General features: G+C 40.6%; 1 protein-coding gene and 1 pseudogene across 1 annotated transcript in view; one reads left to right on the top strand and one right to left on the bottom strand.

Annotated features, from left to right (window-relative positions):
- ATOSA (atos homolog A) overlaps nt 1-16,983 on the bottom strand; it is a 108,862-nt gene extending 91,879 nt beyond the window's left edge. Inside the window, exon 1 of the mRNA XM_044764868.2 lies at nt 16,874-16,983. The gene's annotated coding sequence lies outside the window, so the exon portion shown is untranslated. The remainder of the gene's footprint in view (nt 1-16,873) is intronic.
- Nucleotides 787-888, top strand: LOC123283675 (U2 spliceosomal RNA; annotated as a pseudogene).
- Nucleotides 16,984-17,695: the final 712 nt, after the last annotated feature.

The raw sequence follows: 17,695 nt of genomic DNA, 5'->3' as shown, positions 1-17,695 counted from the left end.
GTGGCTCCTCGTCCCCTGCCTAATTTGCAAGCGGTATAAAGACCAGAAAAATGTTGCGAGCAGAAGCTGAGGCTATTAGATGATCTGGAACACAAACTAAAGAATTCTCTTTTAAATAATTAAGTTTAACAGCACATGGACAAATGATGATGTCTGAACATATGTTAGACTACCCTGAAGCTTTTTATGGAGAATCTTAAATCTGTTAAAAAATAGGAGGTCATTATGGCAGTGGAAAAAGTATATTAAAAGAGGTGTATTTTTGTTTCATTCATTATTGAAATTATTTCATTCACTCAGCACACATTTACTGAGCACTTACTATCTGCTAGGCACATGCTACTCTCTGAGATTGCAGAGGTCACAGAAAACAGGGTCCTTACTCTCATGGAGCTTACAGTGCTGCCCACTATAGTGGCATGGCCTTGGTCAAGTCACTTTCTACAGTCTTCTTTCACCTATAAAAATTGGTTGTTTGACATCTGACTTTAAATAATCTCTTTCATTTCTAATTCTAAAACAATCTTATAACCGTATAGAACATGTCCAGAGTGGTTGGAAATAAGGATCTACCTACAATAGCAACCCTAAGTGTCAGTGATAAGTGTGTTTGCACCTTGGGTCACCCAAGCAAAACAAACATCTCTGGTTTCTACTTGGTGAGGGGTGAGGCCGGGTGAAGCAAGCAAGTCAAAACAAGTGGCAGAAAACATCCTTTTTTCTATCTGACTTACTTTCCAGTTTTCTTTCCCCTAGTGTTCCAAAGGCTTATTAGCAACAAACTTCATCGCTTCTCAGACTTTTGGCTAAGATCAAGCGTAGTATCTGTTCTTATCAGTAATTAACTTCAGAAAGGTTAACTCATCTTCAGCAAGGCAGTAATCCCCTCAACTTTGACAGGTTTTATTGAAATAGGCCATGTATAACAAAACTATGTATTTAATGAAGGTCTCTATAAGTTCTTTTACTGGCTAAGGTGATGAGGCTAACTGGTTTGCTCACTTTATTAATACAAGGCTGTTACTATTACCAAGGTGCCAAGCAAAAGACCTGGCAGGGTAGCAGCTCAATACATGTCAACCTTTGTACTGCCCAGTAAAATTTTCTTGTACTTGCCCACAAACTGATAAAGGGTGGCACAAACTTCATCTGTGAAGGATACATTTTCATTAGACTTTTGGTGTTATCTCATAATAATAGGAACCTGTTGTGGGTTGAATTGTCGTCCCCGTCCCCTGCCCCCCCCCCCCCGGCCAAAATGAATGATATGTTGAAGTGCTAATGTGTGCACCTGTGAATGTGACCTTATTTGGAAACAGGGTCTTTCCAGATATAGTCAAGTTAAGAGGAAGTCATGCTGGATTGGGGTGCGCCCTAAATCCAACTACTACAGTGATGCAACACATAGGATAATGATGGACCACATATATGATGGTGGCCTCATAAGATTAGTACCATTTGGTCTGGGTATGTAGTAGGCTATACCATCCAGGTTTGTGTAAGTACTGTAGGGGAGGAAGAAATTTTCCTCTACTCTTCTAGGTCCTTCTGGCTGGTCTAAGAGTTAAATTGATATGAGACAGATTAACAGGAGAAAAACAAACAAAAGTTTAATAACGTGTATACGTGGGAGAAACCCAGGAAAACTGAGTAACTCACCAAAATGGCTGAAGCCCTCACCTTAAATACCATTCTCAGCTAAAGACAAAAGAGAATGCTGGTGGTGGGGAGTGAGGGACTTTAAAGGGAAGGAAGGCAATTCACAGGTAGGTGAAAAGGAGCAAAAGTTTGGAAGACAAGTGTTTGGCCACACAGAAACAGAAGAACACACACAGGAGCCCAGTACACAGGCTTTTCTAGGCTCCTCTCTGTCTACCACCTAGTCCATCTCATGCTAAGGTGGATAGCTCCCTTCCTGAGACAGGTTTTTTTTTTTTTTTTTTCCTGAGGAAGATTTGCCCTGAGCTAACATCTGTTGCCAGTCTTCCTCTTTTTGCTTGAGGAAGATTGTCCCTGAGCCAACAACTGTGCCAGTCTTCCTCTATTTTGTATGTGGGTCACTGCCACAGCATGACCGCCAACAAGTGGTGTAGTTCCGTGCCTGGGAACCAAACCTGGGCTGCCAAAGCGGAGCATGCCAAACTTAACCACTAGGCCACAGGGCCAGCCCAAGACAGGTTTGTTTTTATCTGAAATATTTTGGGCAGTTAAGGGAGAGGTGACAAGAAAAACTTTCAGAGTCTTTTGTTTCTTAAAAATAATCAGCCTAAAATAATCCTCATGTTAAAGAGACACATTTGGAGGTGGCAGATTTTGTTCCCCTCAGTACATTCTGCAATGTTTGCACAATGATGAAATCACCGAATGACCTGTTTCTCAGAACGTATCCCCAACATTAAGCGACGTGTGACTCTACTAGTGTCTTTATAAGTGAGCGAGATTTGAAGACAGAGGAGAGCCAGGGAAAACGGCCATGTGACAAGGCAACAGAGATTGGAATGATGCAGCTGTAAGCCAAAGAATGCAAAAGATTGCCGGGAGCCACCAGAATCTAGCCAGAGGTAAGGAAGGATTCTTCCCCAGAGACTTCAATGGGTGGATGGGCCTGCTGATACCTTGATTTCATCCATTTAGGCTTCAGAACTGTGAGAGAATAAATTTCTGTTATTTTAAGCCACTCACGTTTGTGTTATTTTGTTACTGTGACCCTAGGAAACTAACATAGAACTCTAGCAAAAAATATTGCCATGATTTTTTCTTGGACTTTAAGTTGCGTTGCTGAGATTGCAAGTTTTCTAAAAGTTCCAGGTTCCAAATGGTCACCAAAACATAGCGATCTTTAATTCTGTAAAAGTACAGTAAATTGGTTGCAAATGTGAAGAAAATCTCTCAAGTGTCACAAAAGAACTTTATGACCCATAGCTAAAAATGATCATGAATAAGTGCTTGAGGATCATCAAATGAAATACACTATTTTAGGGGCCGGCCTTGTGGCACAGAGGTTAAGTTCGCATGTTCTGCTTTGGCAGCCCAGGGTTTGCTGGTTTGGATCCCGGCTGTGGACCTATGCACAACTTGTCAAGCTGTGCTGTAGCGGGCGTCCCACATATAAAGCGGAGGAAGATGGGCACGGATGTTAGCTCAGGGCCAGTCTTCCTCAGCAAAAAAAAAAAAAAAAAAAAAAGAGGTGGATTGGCAGCAGATGTTAGCTCAGGGCTAATCTTCCTCAAATAATAAATAAATAAAAACAAATAAAAAGCATATACTAAAAAAAGAAAATACACTATTTTAAATATGGTAATTGGTAGATCTGTTTCATCATAAAGTATTGTGGAAATAAAGAACAGTAGAATTAAAATATATAGACAAATCTAGTCCTGCATAGTAAGTAAAAAGTATCAAGCTGTGTACTTTTAGTTCTTGAAGCAACAAGATGAAAGGCAATCTTTCCCATAGCTAAATCATTTCTGATTATTCACTTAATTCATTGCGGTTCATTTCTTTCTAAGGGAGAAAGATCATGGAGTCGTTGCTAAGGTATTGTTTCATGTACACAACCCTCCACCTTCCCTTCAAGTGGTTGGCTGGTTTGTCCTTTTTTGAGGCTCCTGTTTGTCTACCTTCTGTAACCACAGGTATAAGGAAGTGAAAAATGATTCTTTCTGGTTCCTGCCTGCAGAAGTGACTGTAGTATGTACTTAGAAATAAAAAGCCTCTAAACTTCAAGCCATGGAAACCTTTAATCTGAAGGTTTGCTGAGCTGGGGGAGGTCTCTGAGCCATCAAGACTTAAGATCTCTTCAAAAGTTAATAATAAATGCTGATTTTTATGACAGTGTGCTCAGCACTTCAGACCTATTATACATTTGATCCTAATATCACCCTCTTATCTTGTGGAATAGGAAACTGAGTCTCAGAGACGTGAGTAACTTTTCCAAGACTACAGTTAATAAACGGAAGGAGGCTGCTTTGTAAATGGGATTAATTTCCATCACATTATGAAGTAGATTAAATTATTCCCCAAATTTCAAATCGGGAAACTGAGGCTCAGAAAGAAACGTTGAGAATGGTGGTACATTTAGAATGTAAATTTGTTTATATAAATTTAGAGTCAATGCTTGGAGATCCCAGTTCTAAACAGAACAGCTCTGGTTTGTTATATGTAAACTCCAAAGGGCAAACAGGCACAGTTAATAACAGCAGCTAACATTGCTTAAGCACTTCAGCAGTAAGCACTGTTCTGAGTGCTCTATGGGTATTAGTTATTTAATCCTCACAACATCCCTATGAAGTATTATCATCCTATTTTATAACCAAACAAACAGGAAAAGGGAAGTTAAATTACAAGCCCAAAGTCAAGCAATTAGGAAGTTGCAGAGCCAGGATTCACACCCAAGGAGCATGACTTTGGAGCATAAGTTCCTAACCACTCCCTGGTATTCGCCCCATTTAGTTTGGTTTTCCATTCAAGCCCTGCACCTTCCTCCCACTGTGCTTTTGCCATTCCCCCCACATAGCATCCCTCCCCACTTTCCATCTAAGCCCTTCTGGACTCTCAAGGCTGAAAGTCTTACCTCACAACGCCTTCCAGCATCCAGACTCTCATACACGCTCATCTGTCTTTTCTCTGAATGTATATTTTATTTATGATCTTAAAACCACATATTCATTTTATCTTTTAAGGGCAGAGATGAACTGTGACCTCACGTTCCTCTGTATTTCTTGTGTTCAGTGGCACCGGCCTGGGTACAAAGATTCCCGGAGACCTGAGGCCATCACTATTCTCTAGAACTGCTCCAGCCGATGCAGCAGCCACGAGTCACAGGTGGCGGCCAAGCACTTGAAATGTGACCAGTGAAACTGAGAAACTCAATTTCTAATTTTAATTTAAATATAAATTTAATGACTGGTTCTTGATTCCATTATTAGAAAACTTAAGTATGTTTAGAACAACTTGGATATGCAAATCTACTTCTTCCAAGTGCAACTTTTAGAAAATCTAAATACAGATCAGTTATTTCTAATGAGAATTTAGTGTCCAACTTGAAATGTGCTGTGTGTAAAATATACATCAGATTTCAATGAAAAAAGAATGTAAAATCTCTCAATACTTTTAAAATATTGATTTCATGTTGAAATGGTCCTATTGTAAATATATTGGGTTTCTTTTTAAAAGTTTTTAACATGGCTACTGGGAAATGTACAGTTACATATGTAGCTCACATCATATTTCTATTAGACAAGACTGCTCTAGGACTTAGTGGCTTAGCAGCAGCAACACAAAAACATTTAAGGGGCTGGCCTGGTGGCACAGTGGTTAAGTGCGCACGTTCCGCTAAGGCGGCCCAGGGTTCACTGGTTCGGATCCTGGGTGCAGACACAGCACCGCTTGGCAAGTCATGCTGTGGCAGGTGTCCCCCATATAAAGTAGAGGAAGACGGGCACAGATGTTAGCTCAGGGCCAGTCTTCCACAGCAAAAAGCAGAGGATTGGCAGCAGATGTTAGCTCAGGGCTAATCTTCCTCAAAAAAAAAAAAAAAAGACATTTGAAAATCAGCTCTGCTCCTCAACCAAGTGATACCTTCTAGCAGTGCAAATTTTGGGCTAAGGGAACTTGCTGCTTGCCCTAATCCTATCAAGAGCTCCATGCATTCTAACGAAAATTGAAGGCATCACAAGGTGATGAGAGCACACCTTAGAAATAGGCACAGTGGTGAATGATCCTTCAAAACACACACATTAAATGCAGTAGGGTTTTCCTAGAAGTTATTTTTCTCTTCATGCCTGTTAGAGGATCACACAGAGAATTAACTACCTTACCCCAAACAGTGTGAGCTATTTTCAGAAGCAGAGATGGGTGGACTTCACTAAACAGTTCAACTCTTCCTGATTTAGTAAAGACATTAAGTCGAAGGCAAGTTACTGATCCTTTAAGTCTTTTCATCAGAACATATCAGTTTATTGCATCCTAATGAGAATTCTACAGTAGTGCTTTCCAGGGTTAAAAAAGGAAATCCATAAAATTTGACTTGAAAAGTAGATATAAACAATGGCAGTGATCTCGATTTCAAAATGTACATGATAAATTAAATAATCAGATATTTTCAGAAAAAAATTTTAAGTAGAGTCTTATCCTTCAAAAACATTTGAAAGACTCTTTTCTTAGGTTATCATGTTGTTATCTTAGCTTTTTACGAAAGAAAAAAAGGTTTGTACAAAACTACACAAAAATAATGCAGAAAATTCCCAAGTCGTTTTCACAAATGGGAAAACTCATAATTGAAAACAAATTCTTCACATGTACTAGATAGAACATGATAGAGTAATCTGTAATATATTTTTAATCAAATTTCTGCTGCTTCTATCAGAATCCAAAAGCTCAATACAGCATAAAGAGAATTCTAGAAGTGATTCCTTTATTGGCCTCTGTGTATATCTCAATCATTTCATACCGCCATGCTTCAGAGAGAATGGAACATTAGCTGCTGTCTTATTCCAAATTGCACAGGCAAAATTCTGTACTTGCAACTCAATGTAATTGGTCTTCATTTCCAAAATGTCATTTCTGTCTAACATAAGTTTAATTCAATTCAGCATTCATTGAACTTTGTATGCCAAATACTTTGCTGGGCCCCAGAGAGACAAAGACCAGAAAAGCAAGTACTTACCCTCAAAAAATTTATTAATCTAAAAGAAGATTGCCATGTAAATAAATAACTGCCATTTAGTTTGACAACAACAAAAAAATTCATGCATAAGGAAAACAGGTGGCACAAAGAAGGAAAAGTTACTTCCCTCTAGGCAAAGGGGTTGCTAAAGAAGGAAAAGAGAACATATTGGCTACGTTTTAAAGAATGAAGAGGAAGTCATCAGATAGGGAAAACTGGGTGGGTTGGAGATGAGGGAAGTTGTTCCTAACAGATGAAACAGCACATCGCTGAGGCATGATAGAACATATTCTGTTCACGATGCCTTATTAGGTCAGATTTAAGGAAGTTAAATACAAATGCTAGGTACAACGTTAGACAGAGTTGTGGGGTTTTTTGTTTGGTTGGTTGTTTGTTTGTCTGCCAATGGCCCCAGTTCTTCATCCCTCCCCAAATCCATGCCTTTCCCATGTAACTTGCAGTCTTTACCAGTAATAGGTCAGAATACATTTCTCAGCTCCTGGTTTAGCCACGTGACTTGCTTTAATGAACAGAATGATGCTGAAGTGACAGGTTTGAGCTAGACCTTAAGAGGTCTAGGCTGTTTGCTCTATAACGCCTCTGCCATTACCATGTAAAAAAGATGGCTGGGCTAACCTGCTGGTCCCTGGAAGATGAGAGAAGCCGAATGAACCTTAGCTGCCTCAGCTGACTCACAATTCAACCCAGCTTTGATTAGCAGAACCACAGCCAACGCATACAGCCATGAGTAGAAATTGTAGTTTTAAGCCACTAAGTTTTAGAGTGTTTGTTAGGCAGCATTATTGCAGCCACAGCAAACCAATACAGTCATAGTAGTGAATTTGGATTTTATCTTGCAGATGACAGAAAACTATAAAGGATTTTAATAAATAGATTATTTCAGAAAGATGGCTTTACCAACAAAGCAGAAGATGGAGATGGCAAGAGGATAGTGGAGGTGGTGGTGGCACAGAAGCTATTTCAGTGGTCCAACCCCAAGGGTATGCAGACCTGAGCTAAGGAAACGGCAGTAGGAATGGAAAAAGACTGGAGAGAGAGTTAGGAGGTAGAATTTGCATGGTGACTGGCTGGAGGCAAAGAGAGAGGGCAACTTGTCTGCCTCAACCCTCCCCTCCACCCTGGCTCAGAATAGTTGGTGGAACACCATGTACTTTTAGATAGGAAATACAAGAGAAAGATCAAATGGGCCACTGAGGGCTGGGGTAGGGGTGGGGAACAGGGAATCAGTTTTAGACACATTAAATTTGAAAACCATATAAGCATCTAGACAGACATTCTGAAGAGAGAGAAAGATTCTGCTCTGGAGCTTGGGGATGAGGTCTCATCTGGATATATGTTACTCAGAACCATCAGCATACAACTGGTGGCTACTCCAGGGGTGTCAATGAAGGTATCATGGATACAAGAAGGAGAGGTGCTCAGCAATGTCAGCTGTTGCAGAGAAGTCAAATAAGCTAAGGACTAAGAAATACTCTTTTCGTTGGCAATCATGTCAGCCATAAGAGAAGGAATAATTTTGAAACTCTTTTTTACAAATGGACAGCGGTAGCCTGGGCCCAACTGAACTCCCTTTATATCCAGAAAATAACCCACAATTGGGAAATTCCCAGTGCCATTGCTTTGAATCAGGTCACTACTTCACACCAGGTCGGTGTGGCATAATTCTGAGAAGAGTTGATAGATTTACCCCGAGCACATATTTTGGGAATTCAGCCTCCTTTGTACTATATCCCAGAATGACCATTATCCATGATCTCATGAAGTGTACCAGCAAAATCCAACATGCAGAGATTTTGCAGAAATTGTTTCTCTGAGAGTAATGTACTTCAGAAATGTTTTCTGATTGATAGGACCGTCACATAAGAAAAATTAAAAGAGAAAAACCTCCTCAGCTCTTATTCATAAGCGCCTATGTATTGAATTTCTCTCAGTGTGCTATATACATGACATTTCTCTCTCAATAAATCATGGCTCATTTCTGTCTCTTCATCAGGATACACCATGATTCTAGGAAACATGACTGGGTATTGACAGCTTGTCTGGCAAATGAAATCCACGCAGATGATGTGGCAACATGAATAGAAAATAAAACCAGTGAGCTGTTTGGATTGTTAGATATTGATACAGGACAGAACCTGATGATTGCTTTTAACTGTAAGGTAGTACTAGGCCATGCAAGGAGCCTCGGGGTATCTGTCTCATTCGTAGACCCCTTTTTGCCATGTGATCCTACTCCCTGGGCCACGAGAGATGGAACTAGTGATCATTCTGACCTGAAGGCAAGCCTCTATAGGCTGGCAAGTGGCCTGTGAAGTGGCTCAGTGCTAGAGAACTGAGCCCAGCAGGAGTACATTCTATTGGTTAGTGACTGGCTAATCATATTCTTTATGATGGCGGTGGGGGGAGAGTAGTGATGTGCTTCAGATACACAGAGTTAGGAGCAGCTGGAGCAGACACAGGGGCCTCCGTAACGGTGAGCAATGGACAAAGGAACAACAGACACCCAATTCTGAAAGAGCATTAAGCGCTCTTAAGCCAAGAGCTGCGATTAGGCTGCTGCAGGGCTGCCAGTCCAAATGATGGGGACGGTGGTCCATTTTTCTGTGCAGCCTAGCTGTACACCTGTTGAGATTTTTCTGTCTTCCTTTTATGGCTCCATGAATCCTTCCCAAAAACCCCTGTAACAAAGCCAACCTGAACATCTCTGATACTTGAAACTTGAAAGCAACACAATTTTATACCGCTTTCAAATCATGAGTGGAAATGTTAAGATAGATACACTAATGAATTAGATTCCCTACATATGTCAATTAATTATTTAATCAACAATATGTACTGATTACTTACCATGTGCCAGACGTGTACTAGCCTTAGGACTTTAGTAGGGAACAAGACTGACATGACTCTGGCCTGTAGGGTGCTGTGGTCTAGCCTGGAATACTTAGACCACTTGGGTCTCAATATGTACTATATGGACAAACCTAAGCTTAATACAGCTCAGAAGCTTGTGATCTACACTTTTTTCTTTTGTTTTAAATATTCACGGTTTTCTGGGGCTGGCCCCATGGCCGAGTGGTTGTTCGCGCGCTCCGCTGCAGGCGGCCCAGTATTTCATTGGTTCGAATCCTGGGTGCGGACATGGCACCGCTCATCAAACCACGCTGAGGCAGCGTCCCACATGCCACAACTAGAAGGACCCACAACGAAGAATACACAACTATGTACTGGGGGGCTTTGGGGAAAACAAATTTAAAAAATCTTTAAAAAAAAATAAATATTCATGGTTTTCCAAATATATTACATTGACAAGAGTATAGGATTAAAACCCATGTGTTAACACTTTAATTAAGGATATCTATTTTTTTGTCAGAATAAAGTTTCGTTCAGCACTTTCTAAGATTTACCACATCTGAAACAAAGCAAACAAAAGAAAACAGGGTTAGCCAAACTATAAACTATTAACCAGAGCAAGGCCCCTGAGTAGAGCCAGAAGCAGAGGAACAAGATGAGGCTTGCAGAAATCAACAGGAGAAGAGAATAAATTGATGACATTTATATGCCAGCATTTTGCAACAATGGTAATCTGCTACCTATAAGTGAAAGTGAGTCCTGGAGTAAAAAGGCTGCACATTTTTCTTAGTCCCAAGTAAAAGATAAACTGAAAATTAATGACATGGATTGCCCAAGATAACAAGGCTGAAAATAAAGATATAGGTGATTCATTAAACTAGATTGAAGAAAAATGGAGAAGATAGAATCTGGTGTTTGGTGAAATTGAAATGTCAAGGAATTGACATTGATGTATCCTGCTGGTAACTCAAGAGTCAAGCAAAAAATTTTAATGCTATATTTCTTAGACCAACTAAAAGTAAGAGTGAGTGTCTTTCGCAGTGGAGATAAGATGGTCCAGGGAGAGTAGAGAGGTGGGGAAACACTGTAAAGCTCTTCAGAGCTTCTCAGACTCTCTAGCTATTATTTTACTTGGAGCATCAAGGGACTGAAATGCTCTTACTTGTATTCTACCAATCAGATTTTTTCGGGCCTTCCTTCCAAGATACCCAAATCCCTGAACTTCTAATTGCTGTATGAGACTCAGTCTGGTTGCTGTAGTATCACTATGGAAATTCTCTTTTTGTCTTCAATTCAGTAGGTTGCTGTTTAAATGTCTGCAGCTCTCTAAGCAGAGGACAGACAACATTAAAAATTAGAGAGACGATGTAACTACAGCTACAGAAGAAAATTCAGCTACCACAAAATTTTATTTATATTCATTTTATACAAACAAATTTGAAAATTAATATGAAGTGGATAATCTTACGGCAAACACAAACCATAAGGTGGAGTCAAGAATAAGTAGAGAATCCAACTAGACCAATCATCATCTAAGAAATAGAAAAGTTAGTCAAAGATCTACTCCTAAAAAAAGATACCACAGTGACCAAAACAAAGATCCCTGTCCTCATGGGGCTTACATTCTAGTGAGAGGTGATAGACGACAAATTGAATAAGTGATACGGTATATAAAAGGGAGAAAAAAAATGGAGCAGAGTAGGTAGGACTTGTTGACAGACTAGGCCTTATTGTTGTGCTTCGAAGGAGGTTAAGGGAGCAAAAACTCGAAGAGTTTTGAACACTTGAAGGAGTTAAGGGAGTTAGCACATGCCTATCTACAGGAAGACTGCTCCAGATTGAGGGAAGAGTCAGTGCAAAGACCCAAGGCAGGAACATTTCCTTGTATGTTTGAGAAGAACAACCGTGGCTGGAACACAGGGAAGAGAGGGTGAGGGTGGTGGTGGGGGAGGGGACGGAGACAGTAGGAGATAAGGTGAGAGAAAGGATGGAGGTCCAGATCACACGGGTCTTAAGGACTATTGTAAGGACTTTGGCCATTGCAGGGCTCTGAGCAGAGACATTATGTAATTTTACTTAGTTTTAAAAAGCCCACTCTGACTGCTCTGTTGAAATTGCCCTACAGTGTGGCAAGGACAGACACTGCTAGTTGGTTAGTAAGCTATTACTGTGACCCAGGTAAGAGCCAGTGGGGCTTGGATGGCCATCATCCCTCTTACCTAACTCAGAACCTCAGTGAACTCTCCTACTCATTCCTCTCTCCCACTTCCCCAACCATTTCCCCACCTACTCCCAACACACACACAATTCTATTTCCAAACACCAGACACTGCCCTCCACCCTACTTCCACAGCCTCCATTCAGGCTTATCTGAACCATTGAAATGGCCTCCCTGCCTCCAGCTTATCCCCTCTTCTAGTTTATTCTATCAGCCAGGGTATCTTTCTAATCACAGGGAACCTTAATCTGGGATACACAATAGAATTCACTGGGTCTGTGACCTTGGTGAGAAACGTACATTTTTATCTTCACTAACATCTCCATGAAATTTAGTATTTCCTTTGATTATGAATGTAAATAACAAATCATTGTTTTAGCAGAACCCATGACCATCATCAACAGAAACTACAGATATTTTCATATCACATAACAGTTGAAACACATCTCAAGACATCATTTATACTCATTATTACTTTGAAATTATAATTATTAGACCGACCACTAGATTTTTCCAATGTGCTAATAACAGAGCACGTATCATAATTAATATTTTGTATTTTCATCATTACTGGATTCCTTTTAATTACCATGTATTTTAATTTATACATTTAAAATTATTATTAAGAATTTATAGGCTTTTTTAGGATTCAGACTTCCAAAGGGGTTAAAGTCCGGAAAAGATGAAAACTCCTGTTCTAATCTATCTAATCTATTCGGACCTGATCTTATTCCATGCTTTCCAAATCCTTAGGTGGCTTGCCAGCATACAGGATAAAATGCTCAATTCTGAGAGTTACTGACAAGCTTCTCCACATCTTTGCTTGGCTAACTTGGTCTGCTTTATGGCTAGTCATTCCTCCTCTCCCCCACTCTACATTCTGACCACCCTGACCCCTGCTGCTCCTTGGTCCTTGGCCCCTTCCTTCCTCTGGACATTTGCTCCTTATGTTCTCTTTCCTTTCCTTGCAAAGCCCACCCAACCATGGAAAACTCCTGCTCCATCTTCAAGACTCACCCTTTTCCAGTACTGCCTCCTCTCAGGTCAAATTCATTTCTCCTTCATGCAAACTCCTAGCGCACATTATTCATGCCTTTTCACATCCTGGGGCCATCTTGGTTGACTTGCTTGCCTTTCCTGCTCAACAGTAACACCTCATGGGAAGAGACTATTTTAGACACCTTGGGATCCCTAGAGGGTATTAACAGATGCTCCACAAATGGCTAGTTGAATTGAACTAAGTTAATACCTTTTTAGAAAATTGATCTGAGAATATGACTCACTTCTTTTGTTCATAAAAACATGATGAAATATGCTTCAGATTTTTTTCCTTAGTCTTCTTTTAATCTTTAAGAACATGAAATTCCATTTGCTTATAAATACATTTGTTTGCAGGTTACAGACTTGAAGAAGATATTTGTAATACATACATCTGATAAAGGATTCAGAACCACCATTAAAAAAAAAAGACTCTTACAAATCAATAAGAAAAAAGACAACCAATCCAATAAAAAAATTGTGCAAAAGACTTGAGCAGGCACTCGGAAAAAGAAGACATCAAAATGGGCAATAAACATGTGAAATAAAGCTCAGCAGGACTTTAGATGACTCATGGGGAAATGCAAATTAAAAGAACAATGAGAGAACACTATTTCCACCCTAAAAGGCTAAGATTTAAAAGACTGACAATATCAAGTGCTTTCAAGGATGCTTCAGGGAGTCTGCCCTCTCCTCCCATATAAAAAATGCTGTGAGCTTAGGTATTTTGGGAGAAAGGGAATCCATAGCTTTCAGACTCTAAAAGGGATCCAAGATCCTTTTAAAAAGGGCTTAGAGTGATTAGGCTTATTATTTATTTATTATTTATACCTAGAAGCAACTACCCCTCAGATTTACCCAGAGCATAATCAAAGAAGTGATATCTAGCAAACTGGAACTCTGCAGACCAACTTGCTTACAATTCCTGAACACAACGAAAGATAATTGAGCAGTGTATTACTATGGTTTTAAAATCACTGCATTATTTTATTGGAAAAAAACCAAGATAGACTTCCTGGGTTTTTGTGTTTTTTTTTCTTGCTTGATGAAGATTAGCCTTGAGCTGACATCTGTGCCAATCTTCCTTCATTTTATTTGTGGGTTGCTGCTACAGCATGGCTGATGAGTGGTGTGGAGAATTTAACCACTACACCATGGCGCCAGCCCCAACTTGTTTTTTAATGTCTCTCATGGAAGTAATCTCTGGTTCAATTTTTTAATATACTTACCTCAAACATATCTTTGTTTAACAAAAGGAAAGATATCCCTTGCTTGTGGTTAGAACATCTAATCGTCATCAAAATATCAGTTCTAAGTTAACTTATAAATTTAACATGATCCCAATAAAATTACTAACAAGCTTTTTTTTTTTCCTGGAGCTAGACAGGTTGATACTAGAGTTCATGTACAAAAGTAAACACACAACAATAGCTGGGAGGAAAAGGACTAGTCCCACCAGACAATTAAAACACAAAAAAGCCTCTATTCTTAAAACAATGTGGTGCTGGCACCTGAATTAGAGTGACCACTGGACTAGAATGGAAGATCCAGAATAGTCCCAAGTACATGTGGAAATATAGTATATGATGAAGGTGATTTTTCAAATCACTGGGGCAAAAAACGGACTTTTGATATCTCAATACAGCTGGATAGTCATTTAGAAAAAGATGAATTAGATCCTTTCTTCATGCCACACACAAGAAGAAACTTTAAGGGAATCAGGAATCTAAATGTAAAAAATGAAACCATAGTAATACTAGAAGAAAACACAGGTGAATTCCTCTATAATGTGGATATAGGGAAAGAATTTCTTTCCTTTTTTTTTTTTTTTTTTTTTTTTTTTTTTTTTTTAGGAGGATTAGCCCTGAGCTAACATCTGCCACCAATCCTCCTCTTTTCGCTGAGGAAGGCTGGCCCTGAGCTAACATCCATGCCCATCTTCTTCTACTTTATATGTGGGACACCTGACACAGCGTGGCTTGACAAGCAGCATGTAGGTCCGCACCCAGGATCCGAACCAGCAAACCCCAGGCTGCCCAAATGGAATATTCGAACTTAACTGCTGCGCCACCAGGCTGGCCCCAAGAATTTCTAACTATGATTCAAAATCCAGGTGCAATTAAAGAAAAGACAAATGCATTTGACTACATAAAAATTTAAACTTTTGCATAAAAACATCCTAAGAAAAGGGAGGGAAGAAAGGAGGGGCACATTCTTTCAGGTTCCAAAAGGTGAATCAAGTACTTTCGGATCTAGCCTTGGTAAAGGCGCTTCCTGATTCCCACTCCCCACCCAAAATAAACTCACCTGAGTCTTAATCCTTTAAACTGAGAGCAAATCCTTTTATTTGCAATAAAGTCTTCAAATGCAAATAAATGGACCAGAGTAACACAAACATGAAAATGCATTCCTGCTCAAGTGTCAACAGCAAACGAATCTAACCAGTCACTCCACAATTGTAAAGAACTAAGAAAAAACTAGCAATAGATTTTCTTGTTTTGGAACAGAGAGCCATTGAGAAAAAGGAAAAAAAGAAATTTCTGGGATGTAAAGAGAGGGAGGAAGAAAGAGGAAAAGAGAGGTCCTTATTACCTTTATAATTTGCTGATAGTTAATTCTAGGATTCCTAGTGAACTAAAACCCTTGATGGGATCATTGTTACTAAAATGGAGGGCACAAGCTTTCCTGCTTGCAGGATTTATAAAGTGTGTCTATCAGACTGCTTTATAATAGAGTGCCGCTTTGGGAGAATTTTTGAATCAAGGTACAGGGGTTAAATCAAGGCACTCGGTCTCTGTTTCTCAATCTGTAAAGTGGGAATAGCTATATTTGTAAAAATCTACCTCACAAAATTGTTGGAACTAAAGAGAGAGTTTCTGTTAAACTCCTTTAGGAAAGAATTAATATAGGACCAATTTAAAATTGCATATATATTTTTTTCTATTCCAGTTGGGCTGACCAAATTCTCCTCAAGCCTTTTGCTTTAACCCTTAGGTTACTCACCCCAGTATTATCCAATTGTTCACAGATGGCTAACTGCTTCATTAACATATTATGGGGGGCCGGCCCCATGGCCAAGTGGTTAAGTTCACGAGCTCCGCTTCGGCGGCCCAGGGTTTCAGTGGTTCGGATTCTGGGCACGGACATGGCACCGCACATCAGGCCATATTGAGGCGGCGTCCCATATGCCACAACTAGGAGGATCCACAGCTAAAAATATGCAACTATGTACTGGGGGGATTTGGGGAGAAAAAAACAAAACACCAAAACATATTATGGGAGTCTTCTCCCTTCCTCCCTGGTATAATAGGGTTTCTTAGTTGATCAGAGGTCACAAGCTCAAATGCCTCCAGGACCCAACCAGGTAACAGGATTCTGTGAAGCTGGCTGAGGTGAGGTGAGCCTTAGGGAGTGGTGGGGACTGGGCCAATGGGGATAGCATGCCCTGCCCGAAAGCCCTCACGTTAAAAAAAAAAAAAAAAAAAGATGGACACTGTGCAGACCAAACAAAACACATCTCAGCAAGTGGGCCAGCTCTGCCTCCTCTAGATCAGAGGATGTCTGGATTCCCTTTTAGCTCCCAAATCCCAGGATGGATTATTTTGAAATTTCACATTTGGCATGCTAACTGGTGTGAAACCCCTTTCCCAGTATTTATTAACCTGTGTGGCTCTTGCTGGTCACCTATCACTGCAAAATCACTGGCCTTTAAGCAGAGTGGTTACTATTGAATGAGAAGTTCACATAAAATGTTTCCCATATTTGCAGAACTTTGACCCAAATCTCGAATTCTGCTGCCTTTTTTAAAGGACCAAGCTACCGATTACAAAACAACAAGGCATGGATTATTTTTCACATTGACCTTTTAACATAAAATGCATACAAGTCCCTTTCACCCCTCGCCAGATCGCACCCAATTTCTGTTCTAAACCCCTCGAATCCTCCAGGTCCGCTTACAAAGCTATCTGAACCCTTCATCTTGCCTAGTCTCCTCTACCCCTTCACCCCTACCCAGTACCCCCATGCACCCCTTCCTATCTTTTCTCTCTTCCCACTCCCCCCTTTCTCCAGACACATACCTACTAAGCATTGTCCACAGGGGCCAGAAGTCTCCCCCACCACACAAGATAAGATGAGGATCTGGGAGTCTGGAGAGAGTAGTTGCTACCCAGGTGGCTGCTTTAAATAGGAGGAGGGCAGAGTCTGTGGGAGGGGCAGCCCGAGGGCAGTTCTCCAGGGAGAGGCGGAGGCGGCCTGGAGCTCTGGCTTGCTGGAGGAGGCCGTTGGACTGTCACAGCCCGGCTAACCCCAAACAGTTTTGTTGTAAGGCCTGGTTCCAGATCCTGCAGAATGATTCCTCCGACCTGCAGGGAAGCAGCTCAGGATGTTTCTTATTGTTAGAATGATAATGATAATGATGTTAAACCCGGTTGACCTCTGTCCCACAAGAACGCAGAACTCCAAATTTCTAGAGCTAATGAGTTGCTGCCCAGTCCCTGGGGTGCTGTATTGCTGGCAGGTGATCCCAAAGAAAGGCAGCAGTGAGGCCAGGTGTCCCAGAGTTCAGAGGCCTGGCGTGAGAGTTGGCACCTGGAAGACGGCAGCTGTAACTAGTGAACTTTCTGTTCCTGTTGTATGTGTATTTATACGTTATTTGAGGTCCTTGGGGGAGAGGCCTGGGCCTACCAGCTCCTTGTCTCTTGTTGCAGATTGCTCTTTGCACGCCCTAGAATCAGTCTCTATCATGGACAACAAGGTCCTCCCTGCTCTGACCCTGCCAGCATCTCAACTTTATCACCTACCATGTGACCGTCTTTCCCTATGCTCCAGCTACAGTGTGTTCTCAATGTACCATATACCTTAAATAAGCTAAACAAGTTCTGCCTCAGGACCTTTGCACT

The sequence above is a fragment of the Equus asinus genome, chromosome 2 (genome assembly GCF_041296235.1).
Source record: "Equus asinus isolate D_3611 breed Donkey chromosome 2, EquAss-T2T_v2, whole genome shotgun sequence".
Lineage (NCBI taxonomy): Eukaryota > Metazoa > Chordata > Mammalia > Perissodactyla > Equidae > Equus > Equus asinus.
Note: the sequence above shows the minus strand (reverse complement) of the source record. Positions and strands in the feature narration are given on the sequence as shown.